Genomic DNA, 14978 nt, shown 5'->3' on the forward strand with positions numbered 1-14978 from the left:
TGACCCCACTCTATAAGAATAACATCCCCCCCCCGGAAACCAGTGCGATTATATCCTGATGAGAGTCACCTGGTAAAAAGTACAGAAAAGGATGTGCTCACCGAACACTTAAAATAAGTTGTTGAGGGAGAGGCAACAGTTTCTATTATGCCTGTGTGGTGTATCCAGGGAATAAAAGGATAGCTTCTCACCACATCCACTTGGATGTCTAATAGACTTCTCAAATTCAACATTTCCAAAACCAAACTTATAATTTTCCTCCCTTATCCTGTTCCTTCTGTAGTCCTTTCCATCTCAGCAAATGGAAACTCCACCTTCTAGTTTCTTAGGTAAAAAATCTTGATACTTCCTTTGACTTCTCTCTCTCTCAAAAATCTCACCTAATCCATCAACATGTCCTGAGAGTTCCATCTTCAAAATAAATCTAGACTCTGAAGTCGTCTTCCCACCTCCTCTAAGACAACCTGGCTCAAGCTGCCATCACCTGGTGCCTGATTATTTCAATAGCCTCCTCACTGATCTTCCCGTTTCCACCATTGCCCACAGTCTGTTCTCCAGAGAGCAGCCAGAGTGAGCCTTTAAAAATAAAAGTCAGGTCATGTCATTTTCCTGGTCAAAACCCCCAATAATTTGAGGGTCAACAGATTTGAAGAAGCAAAAGAGACCAAAAAGGAGAGAACAGTGAGGTGAGAGGGATCCCATGAGAATATGGTGTCTCACTAGCCAAGCAAGGAGAGTATTCCAAGAAGCAGGTCTGCTGCTAAGGAGTACAATGAGAACAGGGAAGTGGCCAGTAGAATTGGCAACATTGAGATAAATGTTAACCTAATCAAGAACAGTTTCACTGGGAGCCGTTGGGGCAGAAAGGCAAAACTTGGTTGATTGGTGCAGGAGTGTGAATAAGGAATTGGAGACAGGCTACACGGAAAACTCAAGTTTGAAAGAAGTTTGGTCATGAAGGGGAAAAGAGAATTTGGCAGTAGCGGGAAAAGTTATTGATAATGGAGCATGTTTGCATGCTAGTGGAGGAGGATTCTGAAAGAGGAGGAAATTGATGTCGAGAGGAAAGATAATAGAGGAAGTGGAGGAATTGCCTTTTGATGAGGGAGGGACATTTTCCCCACAGTAACTGGAGGATAGGAAAAGAGGAGGAGAGGGACTCTGTCCCTTTGAACCACTACCGTCTCCCTTTTAGTGTGCACTGTGCATCTGCATTACATAGACATTAACTATATCCCCTTAGAAGACACAGGAATGCCTACTCGCCAAAACCTCACCCAATTTCCTCCTGGCACCAGCAAGGTAACTCCTTAGGAGTTAATGTTCCTTTCTCAATCCTGTAAGAGGTCACAATAACCCACTACTTGCCTCGTTGGACTATGTAAACTGTCAATACGGTACTTTGATGTATAACCCTTTGTCTCAACAATCTATATAACTGTGCTTCGCCTTCTGATAGGTGGAACAGCCTTCAGAGCTTTCTGCAAGACTGTCTCCCCTGTAATAATCCTCAGTTTGGCTCAAATAACAATTTCCATATCTTTATGAGATTGACTATTAAGTTTTTTCACTGTCGAGAAGTTTGGTGTACCAAAAATTCAGGCAGAAAAAGGCAACCTTACACATGATCCAATTCCATGATTTATATGCCCATCAATTTTAGGTCCAACCTTGTGTAACCCCCAAAAGAGGAAGGGGCGGGACTTCCCTAGTGGTCCAGTGGTAAGGAATCCGCCTTCCAATGCAGTGGACTCGGGTTCAGTCCCTGGTCGGGGAACTGGGATCCCACATGCCACGGGGCAACTAATCCTCCGCACCATAACTACTGAGCTCGCGTGCCTCAACTAGAGAGCGCGCGTGCCACAACTACAGAGCCCACACGCCCTGGAGCCAGCGTGCCACAACTAGAGAAGAGAAAACCCACAGGCCACAACTAGAGAGGAGACTGCGCACCATAACGAAGAGCGCACATGCCTCAATGAGAGGCCACATGCCCCAACAAAGATCCCGTGTGCCCCACCTAAGATGTGACGTAGCCATTAAAAAAAACCAAGGGGTTGGGGGGAGCAGAGTTTAAATTGCAGTCCTCCCAGAGCCTGGGAGATATGGACCGGCCGCGCAGCGCTATGATCGGCCTCTGGAGACTCTTGGCTCCTCCTGCCTGCAGGTGGCGCGGTAGGACCCCAGCCCCTGAAAGGCAACGTTCCCAGGATGACTTGCGTGTCCCCATGGCAACGGCCCCCGCGGAGCGGGGCTGACCGGCGCAGGCCCCACCCCCGAGCGGCCGGTAAGATAGTTTGGTCGTCCAGCGCGGCATTTGAAAAGGGTACCCCGCGCCCAACCGAGGCCTGGAATCCGGCCGGGGGCCATCCCGGGGGCGGGCTCAGCGGCCGCGCCCCGGGTCTCGGGCTACGCAGACTCTGCAAGTGTCAGCGGTGACCTCTCGGCCCGACAGAAGGGGCGGTCCGCGGTGGCAGGAAGAAAAGCCTGCTCGGGCGGGAACCGGGCCTGGAGGAGGCGCGGTCCGGGATCCTCGGGCTGACTGTGAAATCTGCAGCCCTAGCCCAGCAGTCTAACCCGAGCTCGCGCGTTGGAGTCCAGAGGGGGCCGTGCAGGGAAATCCGTGCTTTCAGCCGTGGTTACTAAGTTCCTCGAAGCAGGGACTGATTTTTTTTTTTTAATCTTTGTTACCCATGCAGTGTGTTTCCACAGTGGGCGCTCTACAAACACTCGTTGAATCAATGAATTAACGAATGAAAGAGATGTACACGTAGCCACTGATTTTACAGTCAGCCCAGGGCTTTCTGAGTGTTCCTGTTTCTCTGAAGCTTAGCTTGTGTGCTGGGAGTACTGTTAGTAAGGTACAGAGTGGAAGAAAGAACAGGGAATTACGGCTGAGAAAAGGAAAGGAGTCCCATAGGGGAACATAGAGTATAATACTAAATTGCAATGATAGGGACTCTCACTTCAACATGTAGTTCTTTAGAAAATGATGACGACGGTTGCAACTCTTATTTTAGTTTCAAGTCTTTCAGAGATTCTCAGGGGTGACAGTAACTCAGTTTCCTGATACTTAGCTTAAATTGAAACAATGTTTCCCAAGAAATATGACAATTAATTTCTTACTGCCTTTTCCCTAACACACACACACAAAATGGTATTCAGAATAAAATCTTGAGGGATCATAATCCAACTCCCTCACTTTATAGATGAGTAAAGTGAATTACAGAGAGGTTGAAGTGACTTGCTCCAGGTCATATAGCTAGTGACTGAGAATACAGCCTAGGTTTCTTGAGTTCCAGTTCTATGCTCTCCCTCCTTTCTTTCAACATATTTATTGGAACTTCTTCAAAAAATATTAATACAGTATTGTTTCTCTTGGGTTGTGGCTGCTTAATCAAGCTTCTGTTTTACATTTTCCAAGTTATCAGGAAGCTATAGGGCATTTTCCTCATTCCCCTTTGTCATCTACAGAAAGTGGTTTGTTATTCTGGTGCAAATGGTCTTGAAAAAGATCACTGATGATTTATCATTTCTTTCTGACATTTGTAACATGATCTTGGGGCAAATAGTTTTCAGTTTAAATTTCATTTCAGTGGAGTCAAACTACCAATTGTAGAAGTCTCTGTAAATGCAACTTTCTGTATTTCTTAAAAACACATGAATGGGTTTAAAGATATCTCACAGGAAATGCTGAAGACAGTTCTATGCATACTTTATCACACAGTATTTTAACACATTTAAACGACTGTGTCCTATGGTAGGTAGTTACATGACTGTGTCTTATGCTATGTGCTCAAATGGCTTTTTATTTTATTTTTATTTTTGACTGCGTCACGCGGCTTGTAGGATCTTAGTTTCCCACCCATGGATCGAACCTGGGCCCCTGGCAGTGAGAGAGCTGAGTCCTAACCACCGGACTGCCAGAGAATTCCCTCAAATGTCCTTTTAATTGAATCAAACTCTTTGTTTCAGGTCAAGTTTCTCCAGTTAGAAATGAGTGTCTGTGGCAGTTCCAATGACTGACTTCTTTATGAGTCCCCCCCATCCCCCCACTGTTCCTGTAAAACAAGGGCCTGTACATTCAGTATTCCACCTTTGTCAGGGTATAAATTCGCTTTGTTTGCAGCAACTGTTGTTTTGGAAAGAGGACCAGCAAAACCATCACAAGCTCTTCTTGGAATTGTATCATGCAAACCTTGCCCATTTTACATATTGAAAAGTCTGGCTTTTCAAGATCGGTGTCGTAACTTCTCGCCTGATACGAACAAAGGTAGAAGGCTTTTAAACATTACTGATGAGAAGTGTGAAGCCATCCTGAGACAGAAGGAAATGCGTTTGGGGGTCCAGATGGCAGTGCCCTTTGATGACGTGGTCATCTGTTTCTGAGCCCAGGAGTAGGAGAATCCGGATAAGCATCAGAACGAATGCTCGTGGTGCATGCTTTACATGCATGTGATGAGGGGTATGGATGAGACTGCTCTCTCTAGGCATGACATGTTTCTGTTGAAAATTTGAGAGTAATTCATGAAATCAAAGGCTAAGCAAGTCTCAGCAGGTCATCCATACTTTCTGTTTGCTACTTGGTCAGCCTTTAACGAGACAGCAAACTTGACGTACCCATCCAGCGTCTTTTAAAGTCACAGATACTTATATTTAAGTCACTTTTGCAGTTGGAGATTCAGCAGTGATTCAGTGAGTCGTCCACATAGTGGTGAAAGCGTAACTGGATAGAAAATCATGCCCTTAGTCTTCATGCTGACAGTGCTGATGTCGAAAGGTAGTAGAAAATGCCACCTATGAGAAGAAAACTACCTGTACTTTTGCCATTTGAAAATTATGTCATAACTTCCTTATTCTATGAGAATGACTTACACAGGGGAAAAAAACACCCTCCTTCCTGATGGATATGAATGAGGAAGGATGCAGCCCTAAGAAATGCTGAACCAGCACATGGAAGCGAAACCTTGTCCTGGTAACATTGTTTGAACCCCGCATTAAGCGGTCCCTGAACTTATCCTACCTGACTCTTCACGTATGTGAACCGGTAACATTTTCTGTTTAAAATGTTTTGGAATTGCATTTCCTCTTACAAAACAGAGTCCTAAAAGACATAGAAATTGTTAACAGAATGAGGGTTTGTGAGTAACAGATCCTAAGGCATGAAATTGGCTGCACAGAAAAAGAATGGGAGGAGTGATGACTGTCCTGGTCTGAGCAGGTGACAGTCTTTGTTAGGTAGTAACTGTCACCTCTTCTGTCTTGGGACTCAGACCGTGTACATACTAATATGAAGCATTAGGGACTTGGTAGGGAGAAAAAAATTCAAATGTTGCAGCTTGCTTGTTTTCAGCCCTCAATAAGTTTCTAAAAAAAAAAGAGACAGTCTTAGGCTGTCAAGACCTTGATACTTTTCAAGGTTACAGGGCAGTTTTTGTAGAATGTCCCTCAATCCGGCTGTACCTGATGTGTCTTCATGAGTAGGCTCAGTTTATTTGCCTTCAGAGGGTTAGCCAAGATGTGATGCTGTGTTTATCTCACTGCATCTTATCGGGTGGCGCATGATTTCAATTCGTTCTGTTACTGAGGATGTTGGTGGTGATCACTTAAGGTAGTGTCTGCCAGACTTCACTATGAAGTTGCTTTCCCCCCTCTTTGTAATTAACAAGTAGTTCATGATTTTGTGGGAAGGTACTTTGAAGTCATGTAAATATCCCATTCCGCATCAAATTTTCCATTCGTTTAGCCACATATTTTATATCTGTATGGACTCATAATAGTTTCCTATTTTTATTCCTATTTTGTCCAGTGGGTTATAATTCTATCAGTATTTATTTTGACGCTCTCATTGTCCTAAATTTGGCCAGTGGAAGCCCCCTGACACAGGCTTCTGTGTCCTTTTAACTTGTTCTCATCATTCTTGAGCAACTTCCTTGCTGTCTCTGTCACAAGTTGTTCCAGGTGTCTTCTATTTACCCTGTTCCAGCGCTGCAGTTGATCATTTCTCCCAGGACCCCTGGTTCCTTGTAACGGAGAGTGGGTTAGAAGCCAAGATCTGGCACTAGTTGTGCCCATTGCTATTTGAGGGTTGCTACTCCCAGACCCTCTAAGTGGACAGAGCTAGGACATACATACATATAACACGTACACATGTTTACATTTACACTTATTTCCACATCTATTTTTATGAATGATTCCACACCAATACCATTACCACACCAGTGTCCGTTCTAGTTTTGTCCCTTCCCATATCGGTAATTCTCATCTCCAAGAGTGAGCTTTGCTCCCATTATCTGTAATATATTTATTTATCTGATCAGTCCTCCTGTGAGTAAGCCACCTCATGGGGCCACTGCCACCCCTTCCCCCAAGCAGAGCCCCACTGGGGCTCTGGCATCCTGCTCTGGGCCACCCCACCCCCTCCCATCCCCACCTGCTGTAGATGCTTACCTTACTCAGCTCTACTTAATGATTTTGGAACTGAATTGTTCAGGAAAGGAAGGGAGGAGAAAGAGGAAGGAAAAGAAAGAGGAGAAGGGAAGGAAAAGATGGCGATACTATTAATGGAAATGGTTTAGTTGACAAAATGAATCAGTGAAGAAGTGAAAAAGATCAACAGAGATGATAAATTTAATATGTGAGCAGATATAGGACTGAAATCAACCCCCAAACTGAATCTAGTACAGCTCTGAAAGTCATTTAAATAAAAGTGATTCTAATGCTATAAAATTAGGAGTAATTTACTAAGATCATAAACATCAACAGCCAATTGCAGATGGCCATGGGCTGGGGTTTGGAAAGCACACCCAACCCAAGGGCAGCACCAGGAGGAAGGGCAGTCCCAGTCATTCAGCAAACGTCGATGTGGCCGGGTATTGTCCCTGCCCTCGAGAAGCTCACAGTCAAATGGAGAGAAAGACGAATAATGGGCAGATATAGGAAAGTGGAATAAGCGCCAGGAGAGAGGGAAAGCAGACGCGTGAGGACAGCACCCAGGAAGGGCACTTAACCCACATTCAAGGGGTCAGGGAAGTTGTCCCAGAGAAACGACACCTCAACTCAGTCTTGACCAATGAGAAGCAGGTTGCACCTGCCCAAGAGGTAAACTTGAAGTTGATTAAACTGCAGGTTAGACAGTCTAATGAGAACCAAGGAGGAAAGCAATGCATGTTTTCGATGAAAGGGCTTCATGTGTGGTTTATGATAGAAGGCAGATTCCAGTCATTGGAAGGAGGCAATTAAGACTAACACGGGTTGAGAACATCCAGCCCTTGGATGATAGGAGATGTTGCCCACAGTCCTACAGAGGTAAGCCAGGAGGGGAACAAGAGGAGAAGCAGGTTCAGGGATGTGGCAGTGAGCCAGGGCTTGACAGAGCGGGATGCCACCAGCTGGTCCAAGGGGAAGCTCTGTGAGCTCCTGGCGGGCACCGCTGTGGAGAATGAGGCTGCCGGTTGCGAGATCAGTGAGCTGAGGCAGGTGGAAGGTGAGGCTTCCTGCAGCCGCCGCAAAGGAAAGCTGATTTTCTTCTGAGTGCAACATCACATTGGTCTGGAAAGGTATAATTAAAGAATCTGGTGCGAAGCACAAGGGGTTGATTGAAATACCCAACCTGTCTTAAGAAAATGAAGTAGATGACACTGAAGTGAACGTGAGTAAAAAGAAAGGAGATGGGGATATACTTGAAAGATCTTATGAAAACTGCAGACACCGCCAAGGTCAGGGAAGCCCTTGGAGATTACCCGAAGGCACTTAAGTCGGAATTTACAATGGGAATGATTTTACAAACCAGAGCTATGGCAACCCAGGAATTGACTGTTAAAAGGAAACTGAGTGAGAATACCTTGCAGATTCAGGCCTCCTCTCCAGTGGCACTGGGTGTAAGGATTCCCACTATGGCACTGCACATGACGGAACTGTTTGACACAGCTATTGAGCAGCTGTACAGAATCTTTACTGTGAAAGATTTGGTACAAAAATTTTCTAAATCTCCTGCTGTATTAGAAGCTGAAAAGGGAGGGAAACTCCAAATGTTTGATGGGAACATCACCGGTAAATATATAGAATTGTTAACAAATAAAAAGGTCATCCTGAAATGGAGATGCAGGAACTGGCCAGGACACTAGGCACTAGTTGCACTGACTTTTGTGCCTACTCTAGGGCAGATGGAACTACAGTTGGACCGTGAAGGAGCTCCTGTCTGTGAAGAAGAGAAACTCAAATTCTGTTGGCAGAAGCAGCATCTTGAAGAAATAAAAGGTTTACTGCAGCTGAGAAGATTTTATAAGGGCATTACTTTTTGTAAGCAGAAAAAGTGTAACATTTACCACTTCCCTCTATCATTCCTTTAAAAAAAGAAAACAAATACTCTTAATTTATACTGGATTAAATCCATGAATTTATAACAGAATAGAAAAAAGAACACTAACACGTGGGACAGCTCTAGCCCTCCAGCCGCCCCCCTCCCGGACCATATGCCAGGTTCCCCACTGTCTTCGGGCATCTGCTTCCTAAACTACAACCAGTCACCTGCTCCGCTGTTTTCTTGGACCATGTTGTCCAGGCCCTTAGAGAACAGTTGGAACAGCCTTTTGGTTCTGAGCAGCCCAGCCCTATCGTTTGGGTTAGATGCCGATGAGACCTCTTCCCTGCAATATTCCTGACGTCGTTTCTCCTGGAGTACTGTTTCTACTACTGTCAGAAAACAGACACCTCACTGGGCTTTTTAGTCACGTGATAAGTGTGGTAAGATGGGTACCCCAGTTCCAAATAAAGCTTACAGTGCTGGAGTGTGGATGGTTTTATTTCCCCTTCCTGGCATTGAAGGGTCCTCAGGTTTTTGGGTTTTGTTTTGATTTTCTCTCTCCCAGTGTCTTGTGCCTTTAGTAAAATATGGGAACTTTGGCACCCCTGGACGTGCTTTCAGACATAAAACTCAAGGCAGCGAATCCACCTCATTGTGACCTTTCGAGGTGAGAAAACACACTATTCCCAAACCAGGCTCAATATCCCAGATTGAAATGGGACAAGAGCTGCTCACTCTTCCAGGACAGAGGGGAAAGGGAGAAGACAGAAAGGGCAGTTACCCCCGTGCTGGGAGGCTTGGATTTGAAGAGCATCAAAGTGTGGCTGTTTTAGGGTAAGAAAGAGTTGGAGCACTGACATTTGAGTCTGTGCATTGAGATTACATGAATTGCTTTTCTTAAGTCTTCTTGTCATAGTGGCAGCATGTAGAATTCTGTGATTCCAGCCTGTAAGATGAGGCCCTTCTTTTTTTGGTTTTGTTTTGTTTTTGTGGTACGCGGGCCTCTCACTGTTGTGGCCTCTCCCGTTGCAGAGCACAGGCTCTGTATGCGCAGGCTCAGCGGCCATGGCTCACGGGCCCAGCCGCTCCGCGGTATGTGGGATCTTCCCAGACCGGGGCACGAACCCGTGTCCCCTGCATCGGCAGGTGGACTCTCAACCACCGCGCCACCAGGGAAGCCCTAAACTCTTTTTAACAATAAAAAAAAACTTTTTAAGTACCTCATGGAAAGTGCATATTATTCTCTGTTGATAAATCTAATATATATTGTTGTTGTTCCTTGTCTTCTTGTTCTCTCTTCCATGAAATTCTTCTCATTGCAGCAAAGTGATCACTCTTACTTCTCTTGTATCCTCTGACAATCCCTAAAATGTTGCTTTCCAAACTTTCATCCTCTACTTTCTTCTCACTCAACACCCTCTCCATGGGTGATTTCATCCACTCACACCTCACTTACCCATCACATACTGGCATTTCTCCTAAGCTCAAAACCCACGTTTACACCTGCCTACTGTAGCTCTCTTCTTGGATGCTTCACAGGCATCATAAACTCAACACACCCCAAACTGGAATCATTCCCGGCTTCACTCCTCCTCTCGTCCCTGCCTGACAGTAACATGTTCCTCCTTATCTGTTCCCCATCTCATTGGAAGGCACTACTAGCTGCCCTGCTGACCCTTCATTCCTCTTCCCCATATGTCTTGGTCAATCACCGATTTTTACACTGATTCCAGTTCCTTATTATTACTTTAATATTCCTACGTTGCTTCATCCCCACTACCACCACCACCTCTCACCTGGATTAGCACGAGACCATCTCCTCATGGATAGACCATCTCCTATCCAGTGTTCCTGACTCCAGTCAACTTCCACTGCCACATGCCCACCAGAGTGATCTTTATAAAATGCAAATAATTCCATGCCACTCCCCCACTTAAGATTTTTCACTGACTTCTTATTGCCCTCAGGCTAAAGGCTTTTATTTTCTGGACCCCTGCCTCCAGCTTCATCCCTGTTGCACCTCCTCCCACTATATCTCAGGTTTACTAAATAACCTGCCTTTCTCCAAATTCTCCATGTTTCGGTTATTTGCATGGGCCTCGCTTACATAGAATATCTCTCACTATAGATTCAAGCTATATTATGTTTTCCATCCTTCATGTTCCAATTCTTTGCATGGACTCCCCTATATCCACCATCTCCACCTGTCTAATTCAAGGTATAAAGCCACACTTAGGGGGAAGTTTATACCTACATTAGAAGATAAGAAAGGTCACAAATCAATTACCTCAGCTTCCATTTTAAGAAACTAGGGGAAAAAAGAGTAAGTGAAACCTAAAGTAATCAGAAGGGACATCCCTGGTGGCACAGTGGTTAAGAATCCACTTGCCAATGCAGGGGACACGTGTTCGAGACCTGATCCGGGAAGATCCCAGATGCCGCAGAGCAACTGAGCCCGTGCGCCACAACCACTGAGCCTGTGCTCTAGAGCCTGCGAGCCACATCTACTGAGCCTGCGTGATGCAACTACTGAAGCCTGCGTGCCTAGAGCCTGTGCTCTGCAACAGGAGAAGCCACCGCAATGAGAAGCCCATGCACCGCAAGGAAGAGTAGCCCCTGGGGCTTCCCTGGTGGCGCAATGGTTGAGGGTCTGCCTGCCGATGCAGGGGATGCGGGTTCGTGCCCGGTCCGGGAGGATCCCACATGCCGTGGAGCGACTGGGCCCGTGAGCCATGGCCACTGGACCTGTGCTCCGCAACGGGAGGGGCCACAACAGTGAGAGACCCGCGTACCAAAAGAAAAAAAAAAAAAAAGAGTAGCCCCCGCTCGCAGCAACTAGAGAAAGCCTGCATGCAGCAACGAAGACCCAATACAGCCTAAATAAATAAATAAATAAATTTTATTAAAAAAAATTTATCAATATCAGCAGTAAGAGAAGTGACCTCACTACAGATTCTACAGTTATTTAAAACATAAAAAAGAATATTATTAACAACTTTATGACAATAAATTTGACAACTTACGTGAAATGGACAAATTCCCACTAATTACCAAAGCTCCCTTGAGAAGAAATAGATAAACTGAATAGCCTTAATATTTATTAAAGAAATTGAATTTATAGTTAAGATCTTTCCCACAAAGAAAATTTCACTAGAGAACGTTACCAATTCTCTAGTGAATTGGTAAACTATTCCAGAAAACTGAGAAAGAGAGAATACTTCCCAACTCATTCTGTGAGCCCAGCATTACTGATTTATCAAAGCCAGATAAAAATATAACAAGAAAATTAAAGACCAATATTTTTATACATAGATATATAAACTCTTAATAAAATTTTGGTAAATCAAATCCAACAATATATAAAAATGATAATACATCATGACCAAGTGCAGGTTGTCTCAGGAATGCAAGGTTGGTTTAACTTTTGAAAACCAATCAATATATTAATCTATATGAACAAACTAAAAAAGAAAAACAATATGATGTATTCATGATTTAAAAAAAAAAATCTCTCAGAAAACTATGAATTAGAAGGGAACCTCCTCAACCTCAAAAGTGCATCTGCTACAAACCTATAGCTAACATCAAATAATGGGAAAGACTGAATTCTTCCCCTGATATCTAGAACAAAGCAAGGATATCTTCTCTCACTACTTCTCTTCAGCATTGTACTGGAGATTCTGGCCAGTGAAATAAGGAAAGTAAAAGAAATGAAAGGCGTCCGTAACAAAAAGGAAGTAAACTGTCTTTATTTGCAGTTTTATGTGACATGATTTATGTAGAAGATCCAATGGAATCTAAACAAAGCTACGAAAACTGCTGTGAGTTTAGTAAGGTTGCAGGAGACAAGGTCAATATACAAAAATCAATTGTATTCTACATACTTTCAATGAACAATAGGAATTTGAAATTTCTAATTTCAAGTGAAATTTAAAGATTCACTTAAAATAGCATAAAATAGGGACTTCCTTGGTGGTCCAGTGGTAAAGAATCCACCTTACAATGCAGGGGACACACGTTTGACCCCTGGTTGGGGGAACTAAGATCCCACATGCCACGGGGCAACTAAGCCGCACAAGCCACAACTACTGAGCTCGTGTGCCTCAACAAGAGAAGAGAAAACCTGCAAACCCCAACTGGAGAGAAGCCCGCCCACTACAATGAAGAGCCCACGCACCACAATGAAAAATCCCGTGTGCCTCAGTGAAGATCCTGTGTGCCACAACTAAGACCCAACGCAGCCAAAAATAAATTAAATAAATATATAATAAATAAATCTTTTAAAAAAATAGCAAAAATATATGCAAGATTGCACACTGAAAATCACTAGTCACATAGTAGGTACACAATAAATACTGAATGAGTAAAAAGTTGGTAGGGTCTAAACTCAAGGCTGTGAGGTCTGACTCCAGAGCCTCTACTCTTAACCTTTCACAGCAAACACAGTAAATATTTTTTTGTTTCTAATATAAAGGTATTCTGTCTTTAAGTTTTACTATTTAATTTCCACAAGGGCATTGGTCTCTTTAGTAACAGCTACCAAATGTCTGGAACCTAGCATTTGGTGACAATAATACTAAAATAACCTCAGTTTGAGTCTTAAAACATCTTCTTAAGAATTCGTTCACCATAGAACAATGAGAAATGGTGGCCAAGACCACTGGCTTAACAAACAAACAAAATGGCTGTGCAAGTTACCTATATTTGCAAACTTGGAAAGAATGTCTTATCACAGACAATCTCCTGCAAAAATGCTGGCTTAGTCTTACTCTCAATGTTTGGCCACACTTGCAGTGTGAACATTTTGCTGTTTTGAATCACATCAAAGGCAGTAAATACTCCAAGCGATTGGAAGATTCAATAAAAGTTGCAGTAGCTGAATATCATTACATCCTAAAAGGTAAGGATAGAGTCTGAGTACCATGTCTCAGCTATGAACAGGATGGAGTTAACAAATATGGTAGGCATTCTCAGGCAGCTGCCTGAGCAGCTAAAGGAGGTCTGAGTGTGTGCATGGGACCTCATTTCAGTCTCTCATCTTCATGAGTCAAGGTGGACCCTTCAAGGGAGAGCTCAATTCCTTCAGAAGACAATGTAAGAGCGTGAGAAAATGAGTATGATGTGATTTTAAGTTAAAAATGTAAGCTAGAAAAGTACATGCAGATTGTATCTCTGGCTACAGTAGTGTTTGCCTGAAAAGGCAGAGATTTCTGAAAACAAATCCCTTTATTTCCAAAAACTTCAGCTTTTCTTTCCCCTTTCTACTGAAAGGGGACTATATCAGAACCATGGGAAAGATAGTCAGGACCATTCCTGAGTTCTCCAGCACATAAAAGAAATGGTTTCATCCCACAGGGTTTAATTCCCCCAAAAGATTGATCATAAGCCTCATGCATTCAGGGCATGCAGATGTGCAGCTGCCTGGTTTCAGTTTACAGTTTTCTGACCATATATTGTTGGCTTGTGAAAACTGACATAAGTGCCAAGATTGGTAATGATATTGTCACAGATCCACCTGGAGACTATATAATGGGGAAGATTATTTCCCCATAGGCCGCTTCTCTAGAGAGTGCTATTTGGGAGAAGAGGGAAGCACATGCTCAAATTGATCTATAAACATAACCTAACAGTGTTAAATGGCAGCCCTGAGGACAAGCCAGGGGCCAGTTCTGTGTCTTAAAGGCAGCCTCCTATGTTCACAACTAGTTATAAAGATCTTGCAGATAATCACAAAAATCTCTCTCTCCATTCTGACCCTGAACACAGTGGTCTCCAGCCTACTTGTACCCATATAACCAAACCTGGTGATATTTGGGGATAAAGAAAAAGTGAGGAGCTTTTCAACTTGATAAACTAATGTTTTGCTGTTGAATGAACTGTTCATTCATTGTTCATTGCTCTAAATGTTTTTTAAAAAGAAAATATTACTTTAATTTCACAAGTAATATGATACTGATTTCATATATATGTGTTTGTATACATACATATATACTGCATTTTGAGAGGTTTCCTCTCATACCTTGGATCAACAAAGGGTCTTAGTGAAATTGGTTGTATTTGTCCCACTTCTGGGCAAATGGTATTCTCAATCCTCAGTTTAATAAGGATTCAGAGGAAACTACCAAGAAAGATAAAAATTTTGGCTGGGCACACTATCTTTTTGAAGAGTTTCTTTTTTTTTTCTGTGGTACTCGGGCCTCTCACTGTTGTAACCTCTCCCGTTGTGGAGCACAGGCTGCGGACGCGCAGGCTCAGCGGCCATGGCTCACGGGTGCAGCCGCTCCGCAGCATGTGGGATTTTCCCGGACCGGGGCACGAACCCGTGTCCCCTACATCGGCAGGCGGACTCTCAACCACTGCGCCACCAGGGAAGCCTCCTAAAGAGTTTCTTAAAATGATATTCAACTGTTTGATATTCTACATTCAGAGCATTCTGATAAATCACTTAGTGCATACTCATCCTGTCGTTACAGTTAATTGAATAATGTCTTCCTGCCCTACAAAATTGAGGGGAGTACCATCAGATTCAGTAGTTCAATAGAAATTTATTAAATTTAATAAATCAAATAAAAAACTTTCTAATTACTAAAGCCTGTGAGTAGTTAGCTTTCTTTCTTCCTGACAATCTGTATACACAGAAAACTACTTCTGGACCCTCGAGTTTTGTTAATTT

General features: G+C 43.5%; 1 pseudogene; it reads left to right on the top strand.

Annotated features, from left to right (window-relative positions):
- Nucleotides 1-2391: 2391 nt before the first annotated feature.
- LOC149748344 (activator of 90 kDa heat shock protein ATPase homolog 2 pseudogene) lies at nt 2392-10166 on the top strand (annotated as a pseudogene).
- Nucleotides 10167-14978: the final 4812 nt, after the last annotated feature.

Source organism: Delphinapterus leucas, chromosome 9, assembly GCF_059928025.1.
Source record: "Delphinapterus leucas isolate spDelLeu-1000000601 "Yukka" chromosome 9, BTC_Dleu_Yukka2, whole genome shotgun sequence".
In the NCBI taxonomy this organism is placed as follows: domain Eukaryota; kingdom Metazoa; phylum Chordata; class Mammalia; order Artiodactyla; family Monodontidae; genus Delphinapterus; species Delphinapterus leucas.